A 15,546-nucleotide genomic window follows, 5' to 3' on the forward strand; every position below is an offset into this window, starting at 1 on the left:
GTCAGTGGCAATGTTTTGCTTCACATTATTCAAAAGTATCTCTTATGGCACATTTTTTGAAGAATTCATGATTTTTGAAATGCTTTGGGCAGAGGTCGATTCACTTTGAGAGCCTAGGTTTTGATTTTTGAACCTCACAATTGAAATTTATTTTAAGATGATTTCGTCTCCTAACCCCCTCAGCTCTGAACAAGGTGTAAAAAATGCATAGAACAGAACCCAATCATTTTCAGCACATCTGATCTCCTGGAGAGGAGGAAAGCTAATTTCTTGTAAGTTTCAAGTTGATGGACCTCATTGAATAGCCATGGCTTCCTCCAAGACCATGACCTGTGTGCCTAGTTACATGCAGCATAGATATGGTGCTCAAAATAATAGCCTTACCTTACAAAGGTCTAGTAAATATGAGAGCCAGGGAAAACTGATGAATTTGAGATGGCCAACCTTGAAATTGTCAAATGGCCAAGTCATAATAACTGATAAGAGATCCTTAATCCCTTCTTATAAAATGGTTACTTCCTCTCTGACTGTTCGATCCGTGGTACACTGCTGCATTTACTAGTTTCTAGCCTCCAGACTGCTGCGTTTTGGTGACCAGCCTGCTGCCATTCACTATTCAGCACTCCTACACTCCGACTAGTGGTCACAGACTTGGGATCCGTCTTCGGTGGATGTCACACTCTGACATTGCTCTGCCCTTGAGCACATTGTACACTCTTACATTCATTTACAGTATTCATTCACTTCAGAGTTGTGTTCTTTCTCTTCCTTTTTCTGTTTGTGTTTGAGTTTTGAGTTTTGCGTTTAGGGTTTGAGTTTTGCCCTCTGTGTCTGTGTCTGTCTCTTTGTGTTTTTGTCGTGGTTGTACACTCTGTGTGTCCTCAGTGCAAACCCTAGCAGTTTCCTTCACAGATGCCCCCTCAGAAGGCAAAGAAAGATCATTCCCCTCTGAATCCCCCTTTGAGGTAGATAGGAAATCCAAAAACTCATGGATCACGGACTCCGAAGTGTTTGAGGATGAAGGAAGTGCCGCCAGTCATAGAAAGAAGGTATCTGGGGTGGTGAAGAACTCCCAGGGGTGGCCTCTTGAACCTGAGTAGGTGAGGGTGAAGGGTGGGGCTCATACTGAGCAATGAGTGGGCAACAGTCGCTACTTCTCAATGGAGCGAACCAAGAAGCCGAAGAAGAGGAAGGAGTCAAGCAGCCACTGTCTCTTGAAGGAGCAGACTGACGAGGAGACGGTCTTAAACAATCACAGTTCCTCGATGAAGCGAATTGCAAAACCGCGGGCTGTAGTAGCCACTGTACTTGAAAATAGGTGGAAGAAGACTACTGTTGGCATTGTGACGATCTCCAGGAGGTCATAGCTCCAATCGATCCTCCATATGCTCGAAAGGACTTAGTGTGCATCGGATGCGTCTTATTGCCTTGAGCATGGTACTCTGATAGCCGATGTAGAATGATCTTTGTGGCCCAGAAAGGAGAGGTGGCACAGGGAGTGCCTGGTGGAAGACACATATACTCCAAGGGAATGGGGAGCAAAGGTTGAAGTTGGCAAGCATTGGTGGTGTGTCCGGTGATGCCACAGTAGGAGCACCCACAAGTCTGGTCATCTGTTGGTAAAGAAGCCATGGGTACCAGTGTGCCTTGCTGAAGAAGAAAGAGGTCAGCCATGAACCATGAACTGCAATGTCCGCCTCAAGGGCTAGGAGAGCAGTGGAAGGGTTGGAAGTGAGTTGTCAGTGAGAGGAGGATGCTACCAGCAGTAAGAGGTTGCAACCAGTAGAAAAATGCAGGCGAGGAGAGAGAGACTAAAAACGCAGGCTGTAGGAGAGAGAAAGAATAAAAAATGCAGGATAAACCAACAGTAGCAGTCAGCATGCTAAAATAAGCTCCGAATAGTGTGTGACAGGTTAAAAACAAGCACCAGACTGTTGTAGACAGCAATGGCCAGCTTGGGTTGCGATGTCCTCTGCGTTCGAGGTGTGGGCAGCAAGCTGTAATACCTAAAATCTGCAAAAAAGAGATTGTTTTCTAAATGGAGAGTGATCAACAACAATTGTTGTGCTGTAAGCAGCTGCAAACCACTAGTGGAAGGCTGGAAACAGGCACCGGGCTGTAGATGACAGCAAGGGACAAGTGAGACTGCGGTGTCCTCTGCGAAAGGGGTGTGGGCAGCAATCTGAAAGCACCTGAAACCTACAAAAACGAGATTTTGATGCAATGGAAGAAGAAGAGAAGTGGATGCCGAACTCACCACCGGTCTTTGCCGTCACTAGAGTGGAAGATCTTTGCCACTATTTGAGCAGATCCAGCTCTGATACCACGTCAAAAGATGATGTACCAGCGAGACAGTAGGGTTTGCGGGAGGAACACGGAGTGAACTCGGAAAACATGGAGAAGAGAAGAGAAGAGAGAAGAAACTTAGATGAATGGAATGATGAAGTTCTGAATCATGGAGTGAATGTGATACAAGGGAACAAGGGTGCTATAGCACAAGGAAGATGATGAAGACAGCCACGAACCACGAACCGCAATGTCCTCCTGAAGGGGTGTGAGGGTAGTGGAGAGGTTGGAGAGAAGAGGTGACGTACTGAATGAATTAGCCGTAAGGAATGAATCAGTCTAGGATGGTGCCCCTTTTTGGGGTTGCAAACCCTAAACACAAAACACAGAAATGCAAACTGCGGGTGAAGGGTCTCTCAACAGTAGAGTCATCTTGCATCTTGTAATCTTGTACTTTTTGTCGTAGTTAACACAATTACCTTTTACAAAAAAAAAGAGGCATTTGCGCCGCATGCACAAGGAGCTGCCTTGCCTCCCCACACGTGGTTGCTTGTCCTTTTGGCTGCAGCCTCCTAGCCCTTTCCTACTGTTGTCGTTGCTCGCAATTGTGTATGGTGAAGGTTCTTGCCTAGTGTGCACAACTACCCTGTGTCCCTTTTGTCCTATAGGCCACATGCCTACCCTGCCTTGATACCCACTTCCACCGCCCTGCCATGTACCAAGCTTGGGCTGCTTGCAGTACGCCTCCGACCTCTGCTATGCCTTGTGGCCTTGCCTTTTGGAGGGCCCTAGTGCACCTTCTCTGCTCAAGGCTAATACCTATTCATGGGCTACGCTGACTTACCTCTTGTGGTCGGAGATCCGACAATGGATGTCGAAGATGACACAATAGAAGAAGATATGGTTCCCTGCACTCATGAGATGGCTTTGTCACCATGTCACGTCTAGCCTTCTATCAAACATAGCAAGCATGAAGAATTTTTAGTTGCCCCTGAGGCTTCTAATCCAGGTGATTCTCCACCACAATCATATGCACAGGTGGTCTCTTCCTCCTAGGATTTGCAAGAGCCAAATTGGGAACAGTTAAGAGTTTACTAACTCTTTTTTGGAGGAGTATGTGGAGCATAATCATAGGGATATTCCTGCCTGCATGGAGAAAGAGATCTTGGAACCACAAGTGAATGCTCAGGAGGTTTTCCTCTTCTTTTCTGCCTTTCATGAGCGAGGTATTATTCTCTTCTTCACTAGCTAGATGTCCTCACCAAGATCCGTCGGTTGGTATCTCTTCTCCAAACTGATGGTGTGGAGGAGATTTTCACTGTTCTGTGTATCAGGTTGCGCTTTGCTCTCCCTCACACATGACTTCCTTCTTCATGAGCAGCCCCTCTTTTTTGATAACAGTTGGTGCATATTGTTTCTTGGTGTGTAATCGTAGATTTCCAATGTCTGCTCAAGTAGGCATGGAAGTGGAGCGTTGCCCAGCTGTTAATTGGCCCTCCTCAAGGATGCTATGGCTGTAGTGAGTCATGTATTCAGACCCCCTAGTCTAAAGGCAACAAACAGAAATAGGGTGTGCATGCTATGGAATACAACCAAAAAGAGGCCAACTGGTTGTGCCTCAATTGCAATGGTATGCGGCCTCTTTGGTTTCAGTTCAAGTGGCGTACTTTTGCTAGACATTGGTTTTCCTATTGTCAACTAGGTCACTTCTTGGTAGAATGTCCAAATAGAAGGACTACCTTGGTGGACCAACCTATGGATAAAGACCAAAATGTGCCCCCTTGTCTTGTTGAGCACTAGATTATTCCAACCATTCCAAACCCGAACTGCTAGCTCCTCCTTCAGATCTAGGGACATAGGGATGGACGGAAGCTTGCCACACCAAAGGAAAAGCCAAGGAGACTTCTATGCTTGCAGTACCTGCTGGCCCTTTTTCATCACTGGACCCTCTCTGCACTTATTCGCATCATCAGGATGTGCTGACTACTTTAGTCTCTACTACTCCCAAGGATTTGCTATGCCTCAAAGAACTACAACAACAATAGCGTGCATGTGATCCACCAGCCCTATTGGCTTTTGCTGCTGATGGTCGAATGATCACTCTGTGGGATCTCAAGTACCTAGGTTCTTTTTTCTTTTTTTTTTGTAAAAGGTAATTATATTAATTACGAAAAAAAAATACGAGATTACTTGATTACAAGATACATGATGACACTAAGCCATCATGTGAAGAGGTTCCAGTACTACGAGTTACAAAGTCATGGCAAAGACGCGGAGGAAATTGCCATATGCCAGGGACGTAAGTCCTCCCTAGAGAGCATGTCAGAATGCTGGAGAAGATCTAGCTGCCAATACAAGAGGCCCTTAAGCCTAGCAATATGCCACTGAACATTATAGGCGGAATAAAAAAGAAAAGCATTCCGAATAGTCCAGTTATGCCAACAGCCTCAATATCGAAGAAAGTGATACATGAGCTTCATATGTGGCTGAGCCGGAGTGGGGTATTTGGGCTGCCCAAAAACCCAATCAAAGGGGCGTAGTGAGAAACCAACCACCGCTCGCCAAATGGCTGAAAAGAATGACCAGACTTGCCTAGAGATGGGGCAAGAAAAAAATCGGTGCCGGGCGGATTCCACAATAGTGGTGCAAAAGAAACTGTTGCCGTTGGAGATTCGTCGCTTGGAAAGAGCTGAAGCAAGTGGAAGACCACCAATCATCACTCTCCAAAGAAAGAACTTATATTTGAAGGGTGTCTTGTTCAACCAGCCCTCCATCACAGTTGCCCTTCACCATGACCGGGATTTACGCAATCCCCATAGAGTATTCGCTTTAGTAAGCAGCCATTGATGATCTTTAATCAGAAGATGATACACCTGGTTAGCAGAGGCCTTGCTTAAATTCAGCCGGCCTTCGAAGTCCCAATCCTGCCAGGGATGATCCGAAGCAAGGGTAGGAATGGGTTGTCTGCTCTGGAGCACCATCAAAAGCTGTTCCCATAAATGCCTATATCCACGAGGGATCCTGAAAAGCCTCCTAGCTGTACGAAACGATATTAGCACATTGCGACTGGCAAGGGTGGCATCCGCGACTGAAGATAAGCCCAAACGTGCCATCCGGTTGAATTGTGGTCTAAGCTCGTGTTTACCTTCCCATGAAAGTAACCGCGAGACTGCCAGCAATTCCAATTGAAAAGAATTAGTAGCTAAGCGATCCTCCGCTGGATGCCACTGAGCCTTCTAGAGGACCAGTTTCCAGGAACATACCAAATGAGTAAGCAACGATGAAGAAGAACTGGAGAACCACGAATCAGCATCAAGAACATGCCACCAAGAACTCCGGATTTGGGTATTGCCATGCAGAAGCCCATGATCCTCAAGGAAATAACAGGCTATAACGACCCACGGATGATGATCCGAGCACATGGCGCGGAAAAGAGACCAACGGAGTGCCAGCATGTGAGTTTGGGCATCTAAAATAGCCCCTCCACCCATGCGTTTGGGGGTGCACGCATGCGACCAAGAATTCCAGGAAATACCTGCATGCAAGAAATCCTTCTTCCATAGCATGAAACGAATAGACTGAGTAAGAGCATTCAGAGTCATAGTAGTCCAGGGCAGCAATGGCAAGAAATATGTGAGCATTGGCAACATAATTGTCTGGGCTACTTTGAGGCGAACATGGAAGGGCCAAGCTTGAGACTTCCAATATAGAAACTTAGCTGCCATTTTCTGAGAAATTCACTGCAGAAGCTGCTTTGGGGGAACATCAACACCCAAAGGGTACCCAAAATGCCTAACAATGGAGCCACGAGGAACAACCATACCGTGCCAGTCCAAGGACTATAAATCTGACTCCGTGCAGCTGAGAATGGCTGATTTGAATGCATTGATGCGAAGGCCGGACACCTGACCAAAGAGAGCCCAAACATCCAATGCTTTTCGAAGGTTATCCTTGTCCGCACGCAAAATCATAAAGCTGTCATCAGCCAAGGATTGACTAATGAAGTGTTGTCCAGAAGGAAGCGACAATCTAGCCAACTGAGTAGAAGCTGCCATATGAGATAACATTGAAAGAACTGGATGAGTCGCAAGGGCAAAGAAGAGAGGGCTCAAAGGGCACCCTTGTTTGACAGAGTGGGCAAGGACAAATGGCTCAGTGACGCCTCCATTCAGCATGACTCGCGAAGACGCCGCAGCATTGATGGTGTAGATTAGATGAGACATCCGAGCACCAAAGCCCATAGCAGACATAAGTTCAGCAAAAGACCAGTCTAGATAATCAAAGGCCTTTTCGAGGTCCAATTGAATCAGTACGATCTCCTGATTAGAATGCCTTGCATAATGTATCGCCAGTTGCGCATTTAATACATTGTGTAGAATGTTTCTGCCCTTAATGAAACCATATTGGAGAGGGTGCACAATGGCAGGGAGATGCTTATGGAGCCGATTCGCCATTACTTTGGAAAAGATTTTATACATAGAACCCATCAAAGAAATTGGGCACCAATGTTTCAACGTAGATGGCGAAGGAACCTTTGGAAGCAGTTTAATAAGTCCTTCTTTCCATGAGGAAGGCATGATCCCTGTTTCCCATACCTGCTGAAACAAAGCCTTCAATGGTTTCGCCAGTTGGGTAGCAAAAGCCTCAAAGAACTCATTGGTGAGACCATCCCAACACAGACTTTTATCCTTGGGCAAGTGTAACAAAACGTCCATAACCTCTGCCTCACAAATATCTGACTCCATAGTAGCTTGCATGTCCTGCGGAACTTGATTGCGGACCAAGTCATAAAAAACCGAACGGGCCTGAGTAGTTTGGGCTGAAGGTGGAGAAGTGGAACCAAGAAGGTCGCGGAGATAATTCCTACACATATGCACAATAGTCTGCGGATCAAGGACCAGATGGCCTTCTGCATCCTCAAGTCTGGTCATATTCTCTCGAGCAGGAGTGGCATGGAGAGCTCGAAAGAACTTATGAGTCTGACACGTACTATCTTGCAAAGTCTCCGTCAGATGTTGCAATTTGGCTTGCTGATACGATTTCAACTGAAACTCTTTAATAAGATCAGCCACCCGCATCACCAACAGAGAACGAACCAAAGCCAGTAGGTCCTCCGCTGCTTGTCGACGCCGCCGACCAAGAGAGGCATGATGGATCCCATACTGCCGAGCAACCCGCTTCACATTAGAGAGCAATCTTTCAAATGAAGTAGTGCCTTGAGAGGAGAATCCAATAAGAATCTATCAATCAATTGCTGCATATAGCCCTGAAAGATTGCATGCTTCAAGTAAGACGAGTTGAAACGCAAAGGGAGTCTCTCAAAAAATTGCTTGAAAGGTGCAATGGGTTGTGCAAGTAGCTCAAGCTGCAGAGGGAAATGGTCCGACAAGGCATATTGCTGCAACACTTTCATTTCGAGCATCTGAGGAAGAAAATCATCATTCTGCATGATGTATATGCAGTCCAACCGCGACCATGTTGTTGCATACTGGGCAGAATGGAAAGTAAACCCTGTAGAAGATGGGTGTAGCTAGGACGAGAGATCTTGCTTAAGAACAGCAAGAGCCAACTCATGCCACATACGACTTTCCGGTGCGTCCATTACCGAATGCTCCGATGTGGGCTGGGAAGAATCAACACACATATTGAAATCCCCTATCAAGAAGCCCGGTCTGTCAAGTGACAAGGAAGTCTGCAAAGTCTGCCAAAGCTCCCGGCGAGATAAAGGATCATTTGGAGCATAGAGGCCAAGTAACCATAAGATCTCCCCTTCGAATAAAATTTCAATCACCAGAAAGCGGCCATGTACATCATTTTTAATAAGAACAGGCTGATATTTCTCATGTACAATCATGAGCACACCCGAATAATGCATGGCTTGTGTCCCTGCATAGAACAAACGAAAGCCATGGCAATCCACAACTTTTCCGGCTTCTCCGTGACTCTTGTGCTCAACAGCACACAGGACATCCCACTAATTCTCATGCAATACAGTCTACATGGCATGTTGTTTGTGGCGAGAGCAAATTCCTCGCACATTCCACGTGGCTATTTTCATGTGTATTCAAAACAAAATCAGGTACGAGGCACAGCTTGCCTCGATTTGACTTTTTCAGCGAGAATGTCCAGGACTCTCTCATCCAAGAAATCCGCCAACACAGCAAAAGAGTTCTGAGGACCAGATTTGGAGGTAGATGGCATATCTGCTGGCTTGGGGATGGAACGGGGATAACGACGATTCCACGGGGTAATGACGTTGCCTCTGGTATCAAAAGCCAGCCTAGCAGGTGGACCCTTTGGACGATCCGAATACATTCTCCTGGTGGGCTGAGGACGGGGGGAAGAGGAAACCATGGCAGGAGTAGAGCACTGTGAAGACAACATTTCTTTCCTGCGCATATAGGTACGCATGGAATCTTGTGAGGTAGTAGGCACAGTATTCTCCATGCCAGCAACAACCCTGTTGCCTTTTTTTGCGCATACTTCAACGCAGTCAGTGGCATAGGAATCCAGACCCGAAACTTGGTGTTTATCTTTGTCCAGAAATTTAGGTGGGTGGATAGCATTCAGCGACGGAGCATCACACCATATCTTCCATGGGCAGCGCAACATGGCCAGCATCTGAAGTGTGTTGCTGCTCCGGGCATTCGGCCATAAAATGCCCCAATTGTCCACAGGAAAAGCAATGTCCTGCAAAATTGCCCCATTTCAAACGAAAGTGTAACGGATGCATGCCAGAGCAATTGAGACGTAACCAAGCAGGCCTTTTCCTTGCAGTGTCCCATAACATACACAACCGGTTGCGATTCACAGCCCTTAGACTTGTAGGGACCAGAACAATGCCCATAGCGGCCATAGCGTCCTTCAACAGTGGCCAATAGATAGCCGAACAATTTTCCACTTTAACCCAGGGCATTCACGTTGCAGTAGACGCTGAAAATCTGCCATTGGGCGCCATGGTACAATATGGACCAACCGGTGATAAAAAAACAAAGGTAGTTTTGACAGGAGAGCAGCACGGTGCGTCTCAGATTTCAACAGCACCTCAAAAAAACCTCGGGGCCCAACAAAAATCTCTTCAACACATTCCCCTTGTAGCAGACTGTGCAGCCATTGGTGAATACGGGAAAGTAGTGGGATTCTACCAGTGAAGAAGAGTATCACAACGCGATCATAAAACACCGAAAAGGAGCGCAAGACAGTTTTCGGGTCCATAGTGGCTTCCAGAACATCGTCAGGTGCAGAGTCAGAAAAGACTTCCTGATTATGTTGAACATAATCGCCAAGCAGAGTGTTGGCAAATTCCAGCAAATGCTCCCAGTCAACATCCTGAGAGTCCACAGAATCTGAAGCAACCTGAGCATAGGAAGGATCCTGATGATCAATTGTCTCTTCCGAAGTATGCTTGGTACGTTTACCTGCAAGCTAGATGTCAGGACCAGGGGGTATCTCTTCGGTGCACAGAACCATATCCTCAGGTTCCTCGGTATCAGAATCCGGACCAAGCGCTGCCACCGTTTGGTCTATAAAATCCAGATCCAGACCAGCCATATTGTAACACGATTGGATCTCGACGGAGGACTGACGCACGATGAAGAGCAGGAGACGCGACCCTGTCCGCCTCAGTCGTGACCTGTCCCACGAGCGCGTGCAATAGGGCACAACCCTAACAGTGCAGGGGCAGGAGGGTGGAACACAGGGCGGGCAGTCGATGGCAGAGGGGGACAGTCGGAGGCATAGGGCAGGGGCCAGGCGTCAGCAGAAACCCTAACGCACAGGGCGAAAGGGCGAAACGCAGGCGCAAAGCCCACGGGGCTTCAGAGGCAGGCGACGGGGCAGGCAGCAGTGTAGGCAGTTGTCAGAGGCAGGCGACAGGGCAGGCGACGGGCGTGTCTGACGGTGAACAAGACCGATGTGTAGGCTTGATGGCGAGCAGGTCGGATGGCGGATAGGACGGACGGGCACTGATGGCGAGCAGGACTCGCTGGTCTGACAATCGACAGCGGGCAGGAGCGATGGCGGGCAGGTTCGACAGTTAGTCGATTGACGGCAGGGCGGGACATGCAGGCGGCATCATCGCGACTCTTCGGCAATAGCTCTCTCTCTCTCTCTCTCTCTCTCTCTCCAAGTACCTAGGTTTTACCTCCCACCCTAGAAATGGACCTTTCTCCTCACTAGCCATTCCTTAGAGGCTCAATCCTTTTGCAGTGCTAGGAGACTTCTTTGAAGATGGTGTACTGGAGAGATTGGCAGCGAAGGCCCAAGCCCATGCGGCAAAATCTCATCAACACTCTTGATCCTATGTCTATTGAGTCCCGGGGTGCCTCTTGCACACTCGTCCTTTTGCTTTTATTGAATCCATTGTATCTCGTTTATATATGATGACCTAGAGCCACCCTGAACTTTGTAATCTTGTTATCCTGTGACTTTTTTGTAATTAATATAAACAACCCATTATGAGAGAGAGAGTTGGGACCTGCACGATGTCACTTGTGAGCTGGCTCCCCCATCGTTGCTGGCCTTGCCTCAGTTCTTGCGACCTGATCTGCACCCCTTCCCTGCATTTTACCTACCCATCAGCTGGTTGCCCTGTCCTCGTGCAGCCTTGGGCTGCAGGAGTGATGTGCACACACGCGCACACACACACACATATTTTTTTTGGGTAATATCCAGTGCAGTATATTTATGTGCTCACAAATTACAAGCTGGGGACCCCCGGAAAAGGGGGCTATCCCAAACTATCAGAAACATAAAAAGAAAAGCTCTATGCAGGAAGCGTCCATGTCACCCTCATAGCTGGCATCATATAGAGATTGCCGCAGTGAGGCTCGGAAGGATTCATATTGCTGGTGATTTTGGCGACCCAAGTATGCCAAATTATGATCACTCCAGATTGTCCAAAGAGCCCAATATCTCACCCAAAAAAGAAAGAGTGAGTATTGAGACGAAGAACGCATAAATCTGCCAAAGAGCCAGAAATGTTTCCCAAAGCTATGACTCGGGAAACGAAGCCGAAGCGAATCTGAAATTCTCCTGAGGAGGATCCTGGAACAAGGACAATGCCAAAATAAATGAGGGACAGTCTCTGAGGGAGCCAAACATCTCAGACATGTGGATGATGCAATGTGACGTTTAGCAAGTGTGACCCCCACTAATAGTGTGCCTGTCAAACATCTCCAAAGAAAAAGCCTTTGTTTCGGTGGCATTTTACACTTCTAGAGCATCCTAAGATTCTTCCGCCACCATGCAAGAGACTTCGTTAAGTGCCACAGAGAATTAGCATGCTGCTGAATCCATGGGGCAGGCTGAAGAAGCTTGTATACTTTGATGGAAGTTAAGACAGAAAGAGAGACAGGACGAATGCATGTAGTAGATGGCTGTAATTGCCAATCCATAAGCCTGTCTGTATCAAGCATAGGTGGAATTGGTAGAAAGGGATGCAGTAAATCAGCAATTTTCTTCCATATAAACCTATGATGCATTCCCAATGCATAAGAGGTCATGGCCCGAGGAAAGGATAAAGTATATCCCCGATCATCCACCACATCCTGTATGTACCTAATTCCCAGTTTCATAAGATTGTATGCCCGAACAGGTTCCTGTAAAGCAAGAGGAATGTCAAAAATGGCACTCCAATCACACACACACACACACACACACACACAGAGCTGCCAGCCTGCTAGGACACAGGCCTGTCATCCTGCTTCAGCATCATGCAAGGGCAGGGTTTATGTGAGCCAACGATAGAAAGAAAGAGAGCACTATCCACTGTTCCTGCACAGGCCGTTTGACAAAGCAAGTGAGAGGGCTAGAAAGGACCGGCGTGCCAGTCTCCTGGATATCGTTGGGGACCTACAGTGCCGCTCTCCGGCCACATAACCTACCTACTGCCTTGTTTCACACTGCAGACACAGTGATTCAGCAGAAACCCAAACTGTGTCGTGACAGAGAATTCCAGTAGTTGGAAGAGGAGGGTGGACAGTAGCTGAATACTGAGATCGCACATTATGCCATAGCTCAACATGGTCTTCATAGATTAAGTGGTGGATGCTTTGGGGCCTGATTTGGATGATGAATAGGGAGAAGAAATGGTTCCTTGTACGGATGTGGCTGCCCCCTTTCCAATGTCCAACCGGGCCCTGATGTGCAACCCCCTGTTAAACACGCTAAGCATGTCTCTGATGCAGTGATGGAATGCAGTGAGCATACCCCCAATGATGTTATGGCTGATTTCAAGCCCCTCCACAATCCGAGCATGCTACTTGTTCTTACGTGCAGGTGACTTCCATGGTTGAAGATTCCCAAGACCTGGACTAGGGACATATCTTGGAATTTACCAATACATTGTTGGGTGAAGGTGTTTAGCACAACCGCGAATCCTTTTCAGTCCAGGATAAAGAGGATGTGCTGGATGTTGCTATGGATACCAAAAGTGTTCTGTGCTCTTTTTTGGCTTTCTATGGAAGAGTGGCCATTCTCTTTTTCACTAGCAAGATCTCGGTGCTCTCTTGGATCCGCCAATAGCTAAACTCCATTTTGCAAGTTGATTGTTTTGAAGAAGTTTTTGTTGGCACGTGAGGCTTCTATGAGATATCGCTCAAATCGACAAGGGCTCAGGAGGACCTTCTGGCCAAAGTTCCACTATTCTTTGACAAACGCTTTGGGCATATGGTGGGATGGACACCATTGGTGAACCTCTAGCGGGTGTTACAGCAGGAATGCCTAATATGGGTTGAAGTTGAATGTTGTCCCTCAATCTACTAGCCATTGCTTAAGGATGCCATGGGAGCGATTGGCACGGTATTGGTTCCCCCTCCCCCTAGCTTGTGGGTTGCCAATCGTAACCGCTTGTGCATACTGTGGGATAGTGCATGCAAAAGGCCCAACTAGCTCCGTTGAAATCGTTCTAGAATTTCATGTGGATAACTGGGGCATTTCATGGCTGAATTTCCAAAAAAGACCACTGTTGTTGAGGGGGTTTCGGCTGCACTAGTCCATGATGTTTCTATAGTTGATGGCCTTCAAGCAAATGAGGCCTGAGTGCACCTTGCTTTGGATAAAGGGAAACAACCTGTGCAACCTTTGGATTCTCCCGACCAGGATTGGATTGATGTCTATGCTAGGAGAGGGAAAAAGGCTAATGTGCACACGGCAGCAGCTATGCGGAGCACTTAACAAGGCCCGTGATGCACTTATGCGCGTCGAAAACATAAGACATTGTTAGTATCTATTGCTAATGTTGTGATTTCGATGGACCCTCGAAAATCCTCTAGTCCAAAGCCCTCTGCTAATCGTTTGTGGGACCCACCTATGCAGCTTGCTTTTGATCCCCGTGGTAAAGTACTCACCCCTTGGGATTGTTGATACCAAATGGTCGCTCCTAAATAAGGATATAATCTCTCCACTTCCAAAGCGAAGCATAGGGACTTAAACTCTTTTCCAGTAATGGCTGACTTTTTGGACGAGGGCACCCTTAATATTTTGGCTACGAAACTGCAGTCGAGGCAAAATCAGCCTGGACATTGAAATCCTTTGGTCATGACATATGAGGTTTCCCACCTGGAATGTACACAAATTTGTTCATACAGCAAGTAGCATGATATGTGGTGCATCTTGCACGACAATCAATGGGATGTGTTATGTGTTGTTGAGCATAAAAATCATAATGAAGCTAGCAAAATCATGGATTGCCTTGGCCTCTAGTTGTTTCATGTAAGGAGCTTAGCTCAGTACTGTTCAGGTGTGCTTATGGTCGTGAATGGCAAGTTCGAGTCGACCCTTGTCAAGAACGTCATCCATGGCCATTTTATGGTTGTTGAAATTCTATTGGAAGGGGAGGTCCTATGGTTGGTATGCCTCTATGCACCCAATGACTCTTTGTCTTGACGGGATCTATGGGATCGGCTGGTAGCTTGCTTGTCTCTAGGTAGACTGGAAATATTGATGGGAGATTTCAACATGTGCGTTCGTCATTTGCAATCTATCTCAGAGCACTCAATGATGGATGCACCTGAGAACCATGCGTGGCATGATTTTGAGATGGTTGTTTTGAAGTAGGATATTTAGTCCTGGCTCCGCCCATTGGATTTGGGCACAGTACTCGGTCACATGGTCCTGCTTAGACTGTATGTAAATTATGCATGATGATGCTTTCTTGCTAGAGATTTTGGATATCTAGGTGCTGCAACAATACATTTTGTCAAATTTGCAGTTCGACATACTTGCCCACCCTGTTACCCCTTTCGCACAATTCTTGGGAAGACTCCCATTGCATTTTAATTCATCTTATCTAAAGCAATTGGTCTTTAAGGGTTATATGGAACAACTGATTGACAAGTTTCTGATTGATTTTCCCACAGGGAGTAGTGACTTCTATCAGCAACTGCTCCGTAATGTGCAGAGGGTTGCCAAGAAATATGGTATTCATCATGCTTCTCTTTGCAAAGAGTGCCAACACATGGCTGAAGCAATGTTGACATTGGTCCACATCTTGTTGATTGATTCCCTAGATGATCTGTTCCTACTATCACTAGCCACAAGGCTAACAAATCTCATCCAACAATTTCGGTTGAGATCTTAATAGCAAGCCAACTTGCAAAGCTTGATTGAGAACCTACAAGATGATTTGTGCTAGTCACATAAATTTTTTCGAGGCCTGCACGCCTCTTTGGCTCGAGAAAATATGGTGCACCTCCAGCATGCAGACAGCTTGATGGTTATAGAACCGCAATCCATTGTGCGTATGTGTAGAGAATATCTCCTTGACCTTCTTGGTACTTTGTCTCCTCATACTCAATAGACCACCTAGGCCTGCTCAGCTTCCTATGCCTTGGTCAGGGATCGAGTGCCCCTAGATATGCATAATGATTTGGATAGAGATATCTCAAAGGGAGAGGTCATGGATGTTTTGTTACATCTACCCAAGACAAAGGTGCAAGATGGAATGGCTTGACTAATGAGTTTTTTGAAGCCTATGCTGCCACTCTTGCCAAACCTTTGGCAACCATGTGCCAATAGATCTAGGAGAAAGGAATTATGCCTACCTCATGGAAGGTGGGGGTCATTGAGCTGATTTTAAAAGTGCCATTGCCCTCGATACTAAAACATTGGCAGCCAATTTCTTTTAATGGGATCTATGTACAAAATTTTTACTAAAGTCATGGCCAATCGTCTCCACAAGCACCTCCCTACCCTTGTGCACCCGAATGAGTATCAAGCAGGAAGAAGTGCTGATTCAATTGGATCTCAAAAAGGTTTTGA

At 46.7% G+C, this 15,546-nt stretch overlaps 1 protein-coding gene across 14 annotated transcripts in view; it reads left to right on the top strand.

The window, feature by feature from the left end:
• ITPK4 (inositol 1,3,4-trisphosphate 5/6-kinase 4) overlaps positions 1-15,546 on the top strand; it is a 145,814-nt gene that overhangs the window by 54,131 nt on the left and 76,137 nt on the right. The gene's annotated exons all lie outside the window — the stretch shown is intronic.

The sequence above is a fragment of the Lygodium microphyllum genome, chromosome 29, assembly GCF_053477565.2.
Source record: "Lygodium microphyllum isolate KBCC chromosome 29, Lygodium_microphyllum_v1.1.10, whole genome shotgun sequence".
In the NCBI taxonomy this organism is placed as follows: Eukaryota; Viridiplantae; Streptophyta; class Polypodiopsida; order Schizaeales; family Lygodiaceae; genus Lygodium; species Lygodium microphyllum.